The sequence below is a fragment of the Notolabrus celidotus genome, chromosome 4 (genome assembly GCF_009762535.1).
Source record: "Notolabrus celidotus isolate fNotCel1 chromosome 4, fNotCel1.pri, whole genome shotgun sequence".
Lineage (NCBI taxonomy): Eukaryota > Metazoa > Chordata > Actinopteri > Labriformes > Labridae > Notolabrus > Notolabrus celidotus.
Window position 1 is genome coordinate 32,329,974 of NC_048275.1, and position 18,297 is coordinate 32,348,270.

At 40.1% G+C, this 18,297-nt stretch overlaps 1 long non-coding RNA gene across 2 annotated transcripts in view; it reads left to right on the plus strand.

Annotated features, from left to right (window-relative positions):
* LOC117811096 overlaps positions 1-18,297 on the plus strand; it is a 103,942-nt gene that overhangs the window by 49,409 nt on the left and 36,236 nt on the right. Inside the window, exon 3 of one of the 2 annotated variants that reach the window (XR_004630930.1) lies at positions 6,188-6,297. The exons of the other annotated variant lie outside the window; for it this stretch is intronic. This is a non-coding gene — a long non-coding RNA (uncharacterized LOC117811096). Of the gene's footprint in view, positions 1-6,187; positions 6,298-18,297 lie in introns of those variants that run through there. 2 annotated transcript variants of the gene reach the window in all.

An 18,297-nucleotide genomic window follows, 5' to 3' on the forward strand; every position in this document is an offset into this window, starting at 1 on the left:
ATATGTTCAGTTTTCAGACATTACACTCTGTGACATCATCTTCCCGGACCGACTCTGATGCATTGATAAACATCATCTTCAAGTCACCATCACAACTCGGGTACTGTTGTTAGGGAATTTATCCTGGTGTTGTGTTCTGGTCACCGTGTCTTTCATCTTCCTGGCTCTGTAGCTGAGTCACAGTCGCCCTCAGTCATGAAGGGTACACTCGCTTTACAGATAAGTAGCACCGTCCACTGTTGTAACCACTGACGGAACCACTGACATTCAATTAGTAAACCCCCAATATAAGAAAATATTTATAACACTTTTTCAGATGTATTTAAAGGAAAACCTTGGTCCTACATTGGGGTTCATACAGGATTTTTTAAGGCAACAGAAACTTTTTTTTTCTGCTGGAAAATGTGGCAATGTTTTCAGAAAGCTTGGTCTCTCTTGCCCTCACTAAATTACAAGGCTGACATTTTCAGTTTCATCCACTCTGGAAAAAAGGTTCCCAGCTCTGTTTCTTGGTTTGAAAAATGTCTCTTTAGTTTGGGTTAAAGGCAAAAATGTCTCTCAAAGATGTGCTTTAGTTGAATGTGTCATCACACAAAGGGCCATGTAATGCTTCACTGGAGTTTCCTAATTACGGAGTTGACTGTGAAGCACTTTGAGCAGCATTTGCTTGTTTTCATAAATGCTCTCAGTGTATATTACTAACACTTAATGTTACTATCCACATGGTGTCTTCTGTGTGCCCAGACTGCCAAAGGACAGTGGCTGTAACTGGCTCAGAGACAGATTGAGAACATCAGGTGTTTTATTTCAACCAGTGTCGGCCTGTTAAACACGGCAGCTCGGGCCAAACTGGCCCTCGGCTACGCTCTCTAATGTTTATATGTCCAACTATGAGCCAAACGCATCCCCTCCACACACGGGTCAAAAGCTATGAACTCAGAGTGGGCATGTGCCAGAGACAGAGCGGGCCTGCCAATTGCTGCGAGCCTGTGGCCAGACGGCGAGTACACAGAGGTCAGGAGCAGCCAAGTGGTGTCCAGTGAGGGATCCCCTGGTTCAGTGTTGGCCAAACAACGCCCCCAGGCTTGCTGGACTGACTCAACACGACTGCTGTGTGTAGAGAGTGAGACTGAGAATGTAAAGTCCTCTGTGGGTTTGCTTTGCTGTTTATTGAACAGAGTGGATCATAGGAGGTTTGTGTTGGATTATATCATTCCCTGAACACTCCATTTAGTTTTCTGACATTTCTTAACCTCACGGAGGTTCTGGTCCATGATCCTCTTTTAGGTCATAAAGGCCTCTCTGATTAAAGTCCAGTTTATGTAGATTTTTGCCATCCCTGTGGACTAAACCTCTTATCTCTCTCCCGATTTTGATCAGGACATGACTAAGTTTAATTTATTTTATAGATATAATTTTGGGGCCTTTTGGGTATTTGATATAGCTTGAGAAAGACTAGGAATCGATCATACAACCAGTGTGACAGGGATTGTATAACTTCTGTACATGGGATGCCTACTCTACCAACTGAGCGAAACAGATACTGTAACTATATTTTATGTATTTTTATCCTAGAATCTCATTTTTGCCATCTTTACTCCCTCGTTTCAACTGATTGAGGTGAGTCGACCAGAAGTCCAACCGTTCCTACGGGAAATTCAGTGATATCCTACTGTACATGTCATCCACCCCCCATGAACAGTTCAGTTCAGTTTCAGCCTGAAATTCATTCAAAGTATTTAACTTTTGTGGTGGATCTCTGAGGTACTGTTTGAGTGCTATCCTAGCTAACAAGCAGCTAGCTAGCTAACATGCTTTCCCCTCTATTTACATCGGATATGTTGACTGTTGAGTAAGTTTGCATGATTAAAAGGAACTTATTTATCTAAATTTAAAACACTGTGAATCTGAGTAATGTTACTTTGTTAAAACATGGTAATACATTAACAGTCTGATTGTCTTTGTTAGCTTGATATTAAATACAGCTTCAAAGCACACAATCAAAACTACTGGATGTTGAACAACTGACAACATTTGCCTCTCCTTCAGGGCTTCAAGTAGTTTTTTATCCATCCATGCAGAAATGCACTTCCTTACACTCAAGTCTTCATGCGTATATTCACAGATCTGCCGACGCCATTCACAGACATTAGTGGTGTTAACGGTCAAATTTAACACTCATCAAAAATCTTTGCTGTGGAAAATATAAAACAGGCTGTTTCTTAGGCATGCTGTCAATCTCTACGTGCTTTTGGTTTTGTTTGCTTTTTACCTCATTAAGACGCATCCACAGAAAATTAAGTCTATTTCATAACCAACAAAAAACTCCTCCCTGTGGATTGAATGTTATTGTCACATCTTTTTCTATAATCTTTCACTCCAGTTTCTTTTTGTACACTAATGTTTTGATGTTTTTTTACTTGTTACTTTTGAATGTCTGACATTAAAGCTGTTACTCCAGCCGGTGTGCCATCACCCATCAATTAGAGCATTTTCCAATATTGAAGCTGCTGAACCTTTTATAGGACTACAGAAGCACTGAGTGAATATACACTGTCCATATAAGAGAAAAAAGATCCTTCATCATGTTTTTTGGAATCAAAAATTCTGGTCTTGTACCTACCTTTTGACAGATATTGAGGCAGACAAACATGCTGCAGATGAAGCAGTGTGGACCCCCTCCGCTGGGCGGTCACTGCCTCTCTTTGGCACAGTCCTGTTTGGTACAAGTCCAGAGTCCTTGAGGTAAGATGGCACAGGCCTGAGCTTGGCAAACTGGCAGTGCAGTGGCTAGTGTCTATACTAGCCTTTACACACAGTACAGGTGCCACTTAGCCAAACAAACACACACATATACTCATACACACACAGGCTCAGGATAGCCAAAGCTGAATTCACCGCCAAGTCCACTTACAGGCCATGGGAGGATAAACACACACTTTGGCCAAGTACACACACACGGGGCCAAAACCAACCTCGGCCACTCTGTGGCCAAAGGCATTTGCAGCACAGTCCCACTCAGTGGGGAATCCCAGCGCTTGGCTCTCCATCTCTCCAGGAAAATCCATCTAAGAGGGACGAGAGGGAAGAGAGAGAGGGAGAGGGAGAGGGAGAGAGGGGGATGGGGATGACTGTGGTTAGAAAAGCTGGACAATCAAATATTACACAGTGTTTAACACTTCATTTTCAATCCCCGCCGATTCCATTCTGCGCCAGTGTTAATTGCCGCTGTGCTACCTGCCACCAGTGGTCCTTTATGAAATGACTTCTGAATTGAAGCATATGGACAAGGAGCCGCGACGGGAGTCGGGAATGACTTGAGGAAGGGTCCCATTAAATAAGAGCCGGCTAATTACTTTGTCCTCCCTTTTGTCCTGCGCTATCCAGGCCCTCGCTGCCGTTCATATATCTTACTGTAATGAGTAAAGCCAGGGCCCGGCACCTGCGCTCGGTAATTAAACATATAAATTCTCCCCACACGGAAATATGTGTACTCACCAGGATTGATTTATAAGGCTCTCTAAATTGCACTGTTGAGCTTATTTTCATTGGCTGTTTTTTCAGAGGGACTGTGGAGGGGAGAGTCGTCCATCAGCTGGGCCCTGAAAGAGTTCGATCTTTTAAAGCACTTGTCTCATCTGAGTCAAGTTTCCTTCTTTCCATTGTTGCTGTTTGTGTTGTGGGTGATGGTGGTTACGGGGACTCCCAGCAAGGCCCTGTGGATACTGAAATGAGCTGTTGCAATTTCTCAGCCAAGAACCTCAATGAAAAATGTTCTCATAAATGCATACCATGATGGAACAGAGGTCCAAGTGAAACAGGTCTGTGACTCATTTATAGTGCTTACTGCTCATAACTCACTCTCACTGTACGGTCAGGAACACAGAGCGGGGGTCAGGTTTTTTATACTGAGGGCTGCTGAAGTTCTCAGCTCGCGTTTCCTTGTTCTTGGTATGAAAGACAGCAAATGAGACCTTCAATGCACATTCACACCAAGATCTATATTTTCACATTGAGATATGTGTTGCTGTCATTGTGCTCAGTGTTTATACGGTGGTGGCGATGGATATCGGAGTTTCTTAAGAGGTATTCTTTGTAGGACTTTGGATTGATTCTGATTCTGGAGACCAGTTTCATGAACACTTTTTGGAGGTCATGGTCAGGTTTCAGAGTTAGAAGTATTTCACTCTTTTAGATTTTTGTCTCAGTGGGACTTTATTTCAAGCCTGGTCAAGACAACGTAAGAGCAGAGCATACGATTTCAAGGGAAGAGGACTCTTGATTGTTTTTTCTTTTTCCTATTGTTTTACTTTTTTTGGGGGGGGGGATTTTATTAGAGTTTCGTCAATAAGATAAGTTTGAAGAGAGTAAAGGATTTCCATATGATATACAGTTCATTTACATATATTACTTGCAGATATTTTGTGAATTGTGGTACAACCACTTGGTTCTATTTTGGACATCACTATGCCTCAATCTGCCTTGTTGTGGATCTGAATTCAGTATCAATGGCTCGAAACCTTGATATTGTGTTCACCTAGATCATAGATTGAAAAACATGGGCATGGACGTAGGTTTCTGAGGAGGCATTATGAAGCCTAAAGATGCTATAGCTACAATTAGCTGTCAGTCCAACCAGCTATGCCCCTAATTATGCAAAACTCTTAGTTGAAATGTGACCAAAACTAATAAAAGTAAAAAGAGACAAACTGAAAATCATTATTATATAAATCAGATACACTGTAGAGACCAAAACAGATTTTTAAGTTACCAAGCGGTAAACATGAACAGTGGACAGTGATTTTTACATCATGGTGGAAACAGGAGACAGAATATAAACAAACAATGGGAGCGACTTTCATAAACACAATGTCATTCTGTCCTGCTGGCCCTGGCATTCACAGTGACGCTGTTTTGCCCCAGTTATTACAGCGAACACTCCCTCATTGTCAGAACAACTTTGCTCCACCATGACACCTCCATGTGTGATATCTACAAATGCAGGCTTAAAAGTCCTGTCTTTAACATGCAGTGTAAAAGGGGCTAAAGACTTGGATAAACAATGAAGTCAGAGAGAAAGCGCACATGATTAAAACAGCTAAACTCGCCCACTTAAATAAAGTCTATATACTAGCAGAATCTACCCTGTGTGTGTACAGTGAGTTTTAAAAATATGGATGTAGTCTCTGTGACGTCACCCCCTGGTCTCCGAAGAGAGGGTTAAGAGCAAAAATATGGTGGTTACCAAATTTGAAATAACCATTAAACCTATGTTTTAGTCAACACACAGGCAAAGAGGTAGAGCTGTGGCCTTTAGACTCCTGGCAAACAGCTACCTTATCTTACTCATGCAGATTTATGCATAACTCTAAGCCTTTACATTATTATGATTTATGATTTCGTTCATCATTCATACACTTTGTACTGATATAGAAATGAGCTAGATATACCAAAATTCAAAAACCATTTTTGAGTCTTGTTGTAAACATGTAAACACTGACATTTTAGCATGTGACCTGAAGGGGTTTCATCGGCCAGCCTCAAGTGGACACTTGAGGTACTGCAGTTTTTTGCACCTCCTCATTGGCTTCATTTTTCACCTCCATAAGTTGAAGCTTGGTCTGTACGAGGCGGCAGGAGGCAGAGCGAGGCAGAGCATCAGTATTTAATGATCTGTGATGAAAACGTATGTAAAATCACATATGAAGTGATGAATGAGGGTATGTGGTAAATGTTGTGTAAAGTGTTCATATATGACGTCCAGGTGTGGCCAAAGAAGAAAGAGGGTCAGAGCCTGGCCTCACCTCCTCCTCTCCTCTCCTCTGCTGCTGCTCTCCTTTTTTCCTCCTCTTATGCAGACTCTGTGAAGCAGCATATGAAACCATATGAGGCTCATTCTCCTCCATGGCTGATGGAATTCCCTATTAGCCGACTGGAGAACGTTTCCCAGCTGGGAGTCTCAGTTTGAATGTGCTGTGTTAAAACCTAATGAATGTCATAATTAACTGGATATACTTTACATTTCAAATGGGATCTGCAGTTATAAAACTGTCTACCTTTTAACCCCTTATTCCCCTGTCATCCCCTCCCTCTTTCTCTCCCTTGATTCATTTGGAGAGATGACATTTCTTTATTTGGTTTACATTATTCTCTCTGTTTCTTGTTCAGCTTCTTTCCTTTTTTTCAGGTTATGGCCGAGGCCTGCAGCTTTCACAGCATTCCTGACACTTTTGTTAATAAATCATTGGGAAGTTAATGAAAACGGCATTCAGGCATATCCAAAATGATTGTGTTCTTTGTCATGCTAATAAAGTGAAAGATGTTCGTCCAATGGGTGAATGCCTGCACATTACCACCAACTTCTGATTATGTGCGTGCCTGTTGCACCTCCTTCTCTCTCCCTCACCCTCTCCTTGTTTCCTCTCACCCTCTCTTTCTCACAGACGAATGTTTTAGCATATTTATCTCATAGGTTATCAACATGAATCCAATAGGTTCCCTGAAGCAGACATTTGTGTCGCTCTAAATTGCTCAGAGGGAAATAAAAGGAGATGGTCGTCTTGACTTGTTTTTGACCTCTACTGTTTTATTCTCCTTCACACCTCCTCTCCTCCACTTTCTCCTCTCTCCACCTTTGTGTCTGGGCTTTACATACAGGAGAGCAGAACTTAATTTACCAGGAAACTTAGAAAATGAATGAAAAGTTGGCAGGTTCTGCCAGTTTGATGGTTAGTGACGCGCAGTAGGTGGCCTGGTTCATCGACAATCTGGTCATGCATGAAATGTTCTGACTATATTAACACATGATAAAAAAAATAATAATATTAAAACACCTGAAAAGGTTTCAATGTTTAATAATTACCACTGTGGGTGAAACACTGTAAATCTATTGATCTGATATTTTCACATGTCGCTGTGGTTACACATATGTATTGTTCATATATCAGAAAAATTGACTCGTATATAATTTATTTGAGCCATAATTTTGAATAGTAGACTGATCCACAGGCATAACAGTATAATGTTACATTGATAATCTTACTTATTCCTCAATCATAATTTAACCAGCAGTTCAACATAAAATCAATAATCCATATTGCCCCAAATATAAGAGTACCCAAATTATAAGACCACCCCCTTTTTCAAGACTTAAGTATTATTTGCACATGATCAGTATCAACTGGAGACCTCTAATCATTTGTGAAATACCCTCTGACATCAGTGTTTGGTGTGGTATAAACGCAATCTGTAATTTCCTCAAATTTACTGACATTTCTGATTGAAAACACTGAGGTGCGGCACGACATCCACCTCCTCTCTGGGCATACAGCCTGCTGGAAATCCATAAAAAGAAGAAGACGTCAACATCAGGTTAGAAATAAGGAGAGACACTTGTTTTGAATTGCTTCGTGGGGTGAACAACGTTATCAAAAGCACGACCACACTCTCAGGAAACATATCAACCAATACAGGACTAACTGTACGCACACTGTGTAGTGAAATAATCCAGCTAAAATTGTGCCAAATATTGCAGCAAAAAACTTTCTTTACAGACCTTTTATTCTTCTGACTGGAAAAGAGGGGCAGAAAAAGCCAAGGGAACATTCCCACCACTTCAAATGAGTGAGATGCTGATTCAGACCCTATTATTATTATTAGAGGATGTCTGTGCATCCTGATATGTTAGTTGATTTGCCCTGGAAGTTTTACTTCAGAAATTACAGAAATGGTTCATTCGCACGGATTAAAAATTGAGGTGTGAATGAATTATTACAAACTATCTAAGGTCCCCATATATATATATATATATATATATATATATATATATATATATATATATATATATATATATTATAACTGGCAATAATGATGAACAAACCCATATTATGACAATCTTTTCAGCCTCATCATCTTCAAACATTACACCCAGTGACTCCATATTCCTCTGCAGTTTGGCAGTTATTACAGTCTCTTCTGCATTTATAACCATTTCCCTACAAAAGGCACCTTAACTCCACCTCAGTTGTTGGTTTATTTGCCCTACTTTTGTGCAACTTTGTTCACCATATCTCTCCATCCTCCTGTAGTGGTGAGTGACGGCAGGCCTCAGTCATGAGAGGAACACTCACTTTACAGATAAGTGCTAGCATCTGTGTTGACGAATACTGACATTGAATTACTAAACCCTGAATATGAGACTACCCCTCTATTTTCAGATGTAATCCAAGAGAAATAAAACCTGTCTAATTTTCAGTTTAATAACCCGCTCTAGTGTGTAAGACCTAGTCTGTTTTCAGGGTTCTCCCAGAGCTATACTATCTTCCTTTGTGATGATGTATATTGAACTCAACACAGTGCTGTTTCTGTGCAGATGTGTAGCTCTGTTTGGGTCCATCCATTTCCATTTTTTGGCCATGGGGACCCACTAGAGTTATGCCATCTTCCTCCTCCGATCACTTTGTGTCTTAAACCAAAGAGTGTTCAATCAAACCTCACTCCACCCAGTGTAATAATAGTATAGTACCGTTTTCTTTGAGTACATGATTTTGAACTAATGGGAGAGAAAAGCTGTTAAAAAATGATGCTACCATCCTGGTATTTTCACAGCAAAGCCACCCCTTGCTGTATAGACTGGATGGGGGCACATTTCTGTTGCACCATGTTGCCTGCAGTGGGTGGTGGTGGCTTCAGCAGTGGTGGTCATTATTGTGCATGTTTTTTGACAAAGCTTTAGCTATCATAGCATCATCTTCTGTATAAAACCCCTCCCTCTGCAATTTAAACTCATCGTTCTGGTGTATACTGAAGTCCCAGCTCACATTATGGTTTACAAAAGGAATCAAAAGTTTATCTTAAACACTGAATTTTACAGTAATAAGGGATAATTGGTAGAATGCAACAAAATGTGCAGTGCTGTTTGCTGCTGCTGCTTCATTATGGTTTGAAGTTTTGTACTTTTGAGCATTACAATACAAGCATTCTTTATTTCCAGTGATCACATTGTTCATTGTGAACATTTCAAAGGAGTCAATACAGTCATTGTAACTTCCATTTGTAGTGTTGGTTGAGCAAATTCAGTATTAGGAGTAAAATTGTGAAAATAAATCAAAACATTGTAGGATGGTCTTAAAAAACTTCCTAGCTTCTGTTGAGCTGCCTGCTCAGGCTTCGAACCTCCAGAGCTGCAAGATTTGTTCTTTGAAACTATGTGAAAAAAAAAAAAAAAGGAAATCTGTCAGAAATCATGACATTAAAAAAAAGTCTTTAGAATAAGATATAATATTTTCAAAATGTATGTTTTCAAAGTTCCCTTCATTTTTGAGGACATTTCCTTTTTTCTCAACACACTTTTCTCTCTATCCACATGTTCCCCCCATCTCTGTCTCTGTCTCTTGTTCAGGCTTGAAGCTGCAGGTACATTGGTCTGAATTTTTTTTTCATCTTTTTTTTTTTTTGTCATGAAGCCTGAATGTGAAAAAGGAAATGGAATATTTGATAGGGATGGGCTCCCATAATCAAGCCGAAATCTCCATCATTATCCTTTATCAGCCGATCCCTTTTTAAAAAGCACCGGGAGTTACCGGTGTTTTACATGAATTTTGGGGCTCAGCGGTGCTACTGGGAGCCGAATACATTTGTCAGGTCGAGCCTCTCTTACAAATGCACTGCATGCAGTCCCCCTCTCTTTCACACATACATAAAACCTTCAGTAATGGCAAAATCACAAATGAAGGGGGGGTTGGCTGAATAAGTGGGACTCTGTGTGTGTGTGTGTGTTAGCGCACGTGTGTGTGTGAGAGGGGTAGAAACACTGGAAAAATGTGTGCATTTAAATATAGATGCATGCAATTTGTGATGGCAAGTTTTTTGACACCGTTTTCTGACAATAGAGAAAAATGTAGTAATATTTTATTTTAAAGGAATCCTTTATGAGACTCCCTCTTTTATATTTAAGGATTTAAGCTAATGTCTGATTCCTCTGTGAACTGACAGTGATGGTTAAAAGGCATGTCTTTCCAGTCAAAGATAAAAAAGCACCCCTTGATTTCACATTTCTCTTGTTGTGACAGAGGTTATCTTCACATTTTTCTTTTGTTCTAATAATTTCAGTTGTCTTAAATATTATTATGCCAAGTTACATGTCATCATGTACACTACCCCGATGTCAGACTGAAATATTTACTGGCATTTGGAGAACTCAGATTTGTAATTGTGCACCGCTGTGTGGTAGAAATCACGCCTCAGAAGATTCCAGCTTTGCGTCACATGTGAGGAAGAAATCTCAAGTGGGACACATTTAGCTGCAGCGTGAACCGAGCCAGACGGAAGACTTCATTTCACAGTCTTTTGTGAACATCCATGTTTCCTGATGTGTGTGTTTGTGTGGACATGCTAGCTAAAGGGGACATCTGTTTGCCTGGAGGTGGGGGCAGACTCTCTTAGCGTGTGTGCGTGTGTGTGGAGGGGGCCACATGGGAGCGTGGATGCAGACACAAACACACTGGAGTCCAAATGGCAGCACTGGCAGTTTGTGTTGGAGTCCACGTCTGAGCAGGTAACTGCAGGTGAGGGCAGGGGGGCTCGGAGACAACAACAACACTTCACTTAGGCCTAATTAGGAAGACGGCAGGGTCAGAGTCTGAGCAATATGTTGCACATACGCCTCTGCGCTCACACAGAGTGGATTATGAGATTCTTGAGGGAAAGCTGCGGTGGGGAAGAGGAGACAAAAGGTGCAAAAACAACTAATAGATTAAAACATTTATGTGATACTTGGTGTAAAGATCTACACTTAAAGCTTGGCACTGCGTGTGATCTTTAAAAACCTGATGGTGTCATCCAGTAAAATCTTCAGCCTTGAAGAAACACTCTTACCTCTTATAGAAACATGATGGCATTTCAAGAATTATGTTTTGTTTCCCCTTAGTCGTGGCCTCGTGGCCTCAGATATAACCCAGTGTCATTTTAAATTTGTATCACTGTCCAATCTTCTCATCTGAAACTCATTAAATACAGCAGCTTGACTAGTGGACCAATATTTTAAAATATGATGATCTAGGTACCCTCTAATGTCCATTTTTCATGTGCAAGGCTTTGCAGAATGGTTGTGAACAATAATAAATACTGTTGAGCCTGTATGGACTAAGTGGTTCCCAAAATGGGGGTTGGGACCTCCTGGAGGGCCTTGAGACACTTATGTGATGTCTTTTAAAACAAATTACATTTTTAATTAATAAAAATTGTATATTTTATGCACTAATGTAAAAAAAAGCATGCACAAAAAAGTAATTAAATTCTAAATAAAACCATACATGAAAAGAAGCGTCATCATTTTTCTGATGATTATGACGGACTAACAGCAGACCGGCAATAGTAAGGCTATGTTAGGCTTCAAGCCAGTAACTCACAGACACACACAGACACACACAGACTCAGCTGTGTCTCTGTTTATTGGATTTTCTATGTCCTATCACTGCAACAGTCTAAACTTGAAGATTACGTACTCTGCTTCCTGCTTTAAAAAAGAAATACTATAAAATGCATATATGTGTCCAGTGTGTTCATATGTGTTCGGTGTGTTTTATATGTGTCCAGTGTGTGCATATGTGTCTGGTTGTGGTGCACCATTGCTGTGAGGCTGGGTGGATGCTTATGGTTGTTGTGTTCATACATGTATTCCTGTACAGACGGTGGCAACAAATCTCCTTATTAAGGACAAATAAAGATCTATCTATCTATCTAAAATGATAATATGGTTCTTAGACAGTGGTGTTCTTTAAAGTTGTTGGTTTTGGATTGGGCTGGTTGTGCTTAGTGTGAAGCTGTGAGCAACATTAAGCTATCTGAGGGACGGTGGGGGGCACCAGTCTTTGGTGCTATTATTTTGGTGGTCTGAGCTGAAAAGTTCTCAAACTCCTGCCATAGATGGAATAAAAAGATAATCCACATCACAGCTCCCTCAAAGAAAATCCAAAATATTCAGAGCTCCCTCTTCTGACTGTCTGTAGTAACGCTCATAAAGCATGCTTCCTCCATGTTAACAAATGGGACATGCGTCAGACTTTAAAAACAAAATTCATGCCAGATTTATTTTTCTCATACATGGTTTCTGCCATTAAAGTTATTATTTATCAGGCAGTTTTATTTACAATTTTGTTTTGTTTTTTATTAGAGATTAGCTTTCAGTTAGTTACTTGATGCAATAGGAGGGATAATGATTGACAGCTGTGTGGACAAATGTGGCTCCAGCCTCACAATGTACAACAGATCAGGAGAGTTAAAGAGGAATGGTGAGAGGAAATATAACAAACATTTATATAGGAGTCATGAAATTTTCACAGCTGTGAGTGTCAACATTGCAGCTCCTGAGCAGATCTTTCTTTTTTTTTTTTACCAAATTTCCCACCTCCAGAATAAATATAAGTATTTCTGGTTCTGATCCTAATTTGTGCAGACTCTGGCTTTAAAAATGTCATAAGTGCAAAATGGCAGCACCTGTCCTCAGAGTATTTTGGCTTTATTTTTGGGGGAGCTGGAGATGTCGTTCATATTTACAGGAAACAGCTTTTACAAGGTAAAGAAATCCAAAGTTTTTCAATTTAAATAAAATGCCACATTTTTTTGCAGTGATGTGTCACTCATGTCCCCGCAACAACCCGGTATATTCCAGTTAATTTAAGGTTCATAATTAGATAATATATTGAATGAAAAATATGCTACAGCTAGATTCTATAACAGAGGTTTGTTGCCTTTTCTGTGTTTCTTTCTTTTTTTGGATCGTTCTCTTACCTTAAGCAAAAACGCACTTCAGTCTTATTAAACATTGATTTCACTAGCTGCACGTTTGCCCCGGAATCAAACAAAATAAAAAAAGGGAATAAAAATAAAAACATATCACAGGGATCAAAAAGAAGTCATGTGATCAGAGTGCAGAGCTCCTGTCCTGGGGCATGATATCCTGTGAGCACCTTGGACCACACTCTCACAGTTGCGTGCCAAGTCCCCTCCCCCGACCACCAAACAGCCCTACTCGTCCGGGGCCTTTGACCACCGCGCTCCTCAAGAGTAAGGGTCGGGGTGCTGAGACGGAGACTGGGGCTGCCCCTGAGCGCTGAGACTCAGGCCAGTTTTCCTCATCTGTCTCTCCCTGCTGCTTAAAGGTTTGAGTCGGGGTTGGGTGCTCCTCCCAAGGCGTAGAAAGAAGGCATTCTTCCTCAACGAAACACCTCCATAGTTAGACACCAGGGCAGCGAAGGCAGCAGCCGGCCAACATTTAGCTTCCTGCTGCTGAGCAGAAAGTGGGAAAAGGTCCTCCAAAGTTCCACCATCTGAGTACAAAAGCAGCAGACATCGCCCCGAACCACTCATCAGAGGTCAGCTATTTTTTCTTCTCCTCCTCCCTCCCGTCTTCTCCTCCACGCGGCTGAGGTTAGGTGAGCTTGAGCTGATCCTGAGCTGGGGAGGGCAGCCGTCACCCCGAGCGTCAGGCTAACACCAACATCCAGCAGCTCCAGTGTGGCCAGGATGAAAGGCAGTTGGAGGGGAGCGGACTGTACCGGGCTCGGCAGTATTGATGTCGGAGAAAATGAACCGACTCCTCCATCGATCCGCAGAGGGAAAATGTAGAAATAGAAACGGTAAATCTGGCTCTCTTGACTAACAGCTTAACGGTGGCCATCTTTTTCTCCCCCCTCTTGTCTTTTGCTCTTTTTTTGTTGCCTTCTATGTAAACCAGGCCAATATTCCTGCATTGATGTTGTCTAGAGGGCAGTAAAGCATCCGAAAGCTATATTGGCTTGTTTTGTTCTCCTCTAGATGAAGGGGTGCTGTGTTTTCATGATCAATAGATCAGGCCTGAGAAACTGTTCAAGTTACAGTTATTTTGAACAGGAGGGCAGTCACACAGATCAGAGAGCTGTGCTCCATCTGATGCCCCAGAAATGATTTTTAACTCTGTCCAGCAGCAGCACCATAGAGATGTGAGACATGCTGAATGCCTCCCCTTTGTAACACAGTGGTAAATACAGAGGCAGTGAACTGTGACCTCTGTGGAAAAACACTTCAAATAAAAGTTATTGATAGTTTTAGAGGGGTCAAGATTTTCATCCGTTCTGTGAAGCGCCCACGACTGTCGGCCAAAAGAAGCGAGGGTGTACATGTGTTTGCCTCCATCACTTCCCTCCTTGACACGGAGATTAAGAGGTTAAAAAGCTTCAATTTAGAAGTTCACAAGTAATCAAAACAGAGCCAAAGAGCAGGTTAATGGTGCAATGAGTAAGATTTTCCTTTCACATCCGCAGAGCTTTTATCTGCGGACACGAGCATTCATGATCAATACCAATTACCTCTGTAGTTGCTGAGATTTCTGGCTTTCAGAATTTTTTTCTCACTTTGTTTATGAATAAAATCACCTCAGGACAAAGCAAGCTGATTCAAATATCCATCTTAAAAACCTCTCATATTTCACTTTGAGATATTACATGATGGATCTCAGTGTCGCTCGTGAGGGAAAATACACAGCAAGCTGATAATTGAGACAGAGGTTGGATCAGCCCGCCAGGGTGTGTTTCAGCTAAATGAACCTGCTCTCCTCACATTTTCACACCTTTACCAACACAAAGCAACATAGATTGATCTGAAAGAGATTTTACTGATTATTTCCTACTGACAACAAAACGGTCCATCAGATTTTAGAGCTGCATTAATCTGTTACAATAAGCTAAAATTAACCTTCTTAACTGTAATGACCACAGACCGTATGGCACATGGATGTAATCTCTGTCACATCATCCGCTTGATTCTTACATTTTGAAGCTCAAAGATGGCAGCCGCCATAAATGCTGATTCATCTATCTATCAACCTAGGTGGAGCTGAATCAGGCTTTTTGCCCTCCTGGCAAACAGCTGCAACGCACCAACCTGTCTGCTGTACCAGACACTAATTATGCAGATTTATGTATGACTCGTCTTTCTAATATCTTAATGTGTTATTAAAAAAAAAAAAAATTATGAGCTGCATACCCAAAACTGTTTTCTTAATCCAGGCTGTGAAAATGTTTGCTTCTGATGTGAAAATGGACATTTTAACACGGGGCCTGATGGGGTTTGCTCAGCTTTTGCAGCCAGCCTCAAGTGGACACTTGAGGAAGAGCAGTTATTTTTGCAATTCTGCATTGGCTTCATTTTTTAACACTGATAAAGTGAAATGATATCTGCATTCCTGTCAGTAAGGACTCGTATTAAACTGAAGATTTCAATCAATAGCGGCAGGCCAGCAGAGGACGCTGGGGTCCAACCCCTCCTTTCTCCACAAGGAAATTACAGACTGCCACTGGTTTTTAAAAAGTGGTTTAAATATATAAATATTTAAATTAATAAAATTAAGGCTGTTATTATAAAGTTGTCGAGTCATGAGTGTAATCTGCAATGGAAATGTTGATTTAAAATGCTTCAATATCTGTCTTTCTTACCAATCACTTGACTGTGTCAGATCCTTGATTCTGATTGGTCAAACCCTCTTGTCTGAGGTTATTAATGCTGAATACTAAAGGCAATGCAAGGGACAACCTGATCACACATATCACACAAATCAAATTAACACAGAAAGGAACATTCTGTTTATAATTTCACCTCTTCTTAAGATTGGTGAAATTGTAAAGTTAGCCTAGCTAACTTTACATCACTCCTCACTTACACGTCTGAAGTTACTGATTGTTACTTTTCCCCGACGCAGGCCTCTTTTTAGCCTTTTGCTAAGTTGTTCATTCACATTCGCTCCTCTTAATACAAGAAGCTTCTTAAAGTGCTGCAAAAAATGCTCCTTGATCCCGATGCATGACACACCACCGCCCAACAGGGGGCAGCAGAGGGATACATCCTGTGACTTTAGACATAAGAGGGAGGGATGCAGTGTTACATCCCAGTTCATCTGTGGCTCTTATTGTATGTAGCGTGTGTATTAGATACTATGCTGTAGTATCCGTAGTTATACTTTATACATGTTCTTTATTTTGGATTTTGTAGTATTCTTTTCAAATGTATTGATTTTTCAGTCATCCTGCTCCGTGTCCTCTCACCTCTTTAGCTTTCTCTTTTTCTGCCCTTTCTTTTCTGCCTCCTCTTTCTGCCTAACAGGCTGTGGTTACTGAACTGCGCACTTCTGATATGGTTGATTGATCATGATATGATTGGACCTGATCTTTTTAAGTCTAATCAGAGCAGCATTGGGGTCGGTTATCCAGAAATAACAGAGAGGGGAAGCCCAGTTGACCAATCAGAATCAAGTGTTAAAGAGATGTGTAATATCTGTGTACCTCATTAAAAAGCAAAGTGTCCATCAAAACAATAAACACATATGAGTAATGTTGTTCCAGTCATTTGCATCTCAGCATGAATCCTTTAATGCCTTCCCTGATTCAAGAGAGGTGGGCTGTGTGTCTACTTTTAAATATCACCAAGCAAAGCATCAAAACAGTATGGACAGGAGGGGGAGGTAAACGTCTCACAATGGTTTGGAAAAAGGAGGGACTGTCAGAGGGAGCTGTGCAGGAGTGTGTGTGTTAGTGTAGGTTTAAATAAATGCAGGGACTAGATAGAAAAAGAGCCTCCTCTTGTCCTTTACAGAGTGCCGGAAGATCCTTAGAGTCTTGAAACGTCTGATAATATATATTTAAAGTTGAAGGTCTTAAAATGTTTTAAAATGCAAAAAAAAACTTTAAAATTTGATCTTAAAAAAAAAGACCTAAACTTTATTTCAAAAAGTGTGCAGCTACCGTTCTCCTAAAGGATCATAATGAAGACTGAATATGAAGAAACGAGGCGACAGCCAAACAAAAACAATCAACAGAGATTTGATTGATAGGACCCGAGCATGCCTGGCACCCATGGGACCAGACCTGATTGTTGAAGCGTCACAGGGTGCAAAGTCACCACTGACTCTGATCAACACATAATAATAATCAAGCTTAGTCTGTTGGTATTACTTATGCATAATATTCAGTGGCATATGAGTAATGCTCATTCTCTATTCAGCTTAGCATTTAGCCGAGTGTTTGTGTCTGATCCAGAGAAAACTTGGATCACTGCGCCTCCTGATAAATGCAGATTTATCATTTTTATTTCATTAATTTTTAAACATGATGTTTTATTCTGATGTTTTCATCATCACAATTTGTTTCACTCCTTGGCCTTCTGTTCGTCAAATCCTGAGCGGTGTCCAGATTTTACACATGAGGAAAACGATAATGACTCACTGACGCCATGATGACACAAAAGCATGACGGTAATTTTAGACACAGGCTATAATTAACCCTATAAAGCCAAATGTATCATATTTCATTTAATCTATGCATTTTTGGACCCTAGCATTATCAAAGTGATATTTATTTTCATGAAGAAAATACAAGACATAATGGTTAATTCAGTTACATGCAATGCACAAATAATCCACCAGGGGCAGAAGTCATGACACACCAAAAATAGAGGTCATCTATTTGTGACTCATTTGTGGTTTTGCACAGATATTTTGACAGATTCTGAAAAATTGTAAGGGCAAAAAGAACTTCAAAATTGTTACTGATACTTAAGAATGAATATGAAGTGAACTTGTTTGAACCTGTTTATATTTTTGATTATGTCATATCAAAACCTTGAGGTACAGGTGTGAATCAAATGTCAGTGTAGTTACAGCAGGTATTTAAGATAATATATCTATGCATTTGTTGATGGTCATATTACAGGCACTTGTTCCTTTGATGCATTGCATTCTTCTATTATTAAGAGTAAATACGAATATATGTATGAACTATGTTGTCATATGCACATATGAACCCTGCCGTGAAACAAAAGTGAAGGAGTAGTTGACTTTCTTGCTACCAAATGTTCTTTTTTAAGTTTGAAGTGAATTTTAAAGAATAATTCAAGTTTAAGACGTTTGATGAGTGGTTATATTACCTTTGTTTAGCAACTTTAGGGCTTCAAATTGTAAGCAAAGCATAAAGAAATACCTACCATTTACTTGTATTCACTTGACAGATATTAAAATTAAAAACTGAATTCATATTCAGTCTACTAAGCTTTTAAAATGAGGCTATTTTTCTTTATGACGCACAAACAATTCTGTAATTTCTTAAATGTATATATAATTTTTAACCTGTCAAAACAAGAAACTTTCATTGTGTATACTCTGCCTTGCGCTTGCATAAAATGTTGTCAAAACCAAAAATCGTATATTCCTAAGAACAGATTTTAGCCCATCAATAAATAAAGCTTGTGTATGCTTTTATCTGTTGACACTAA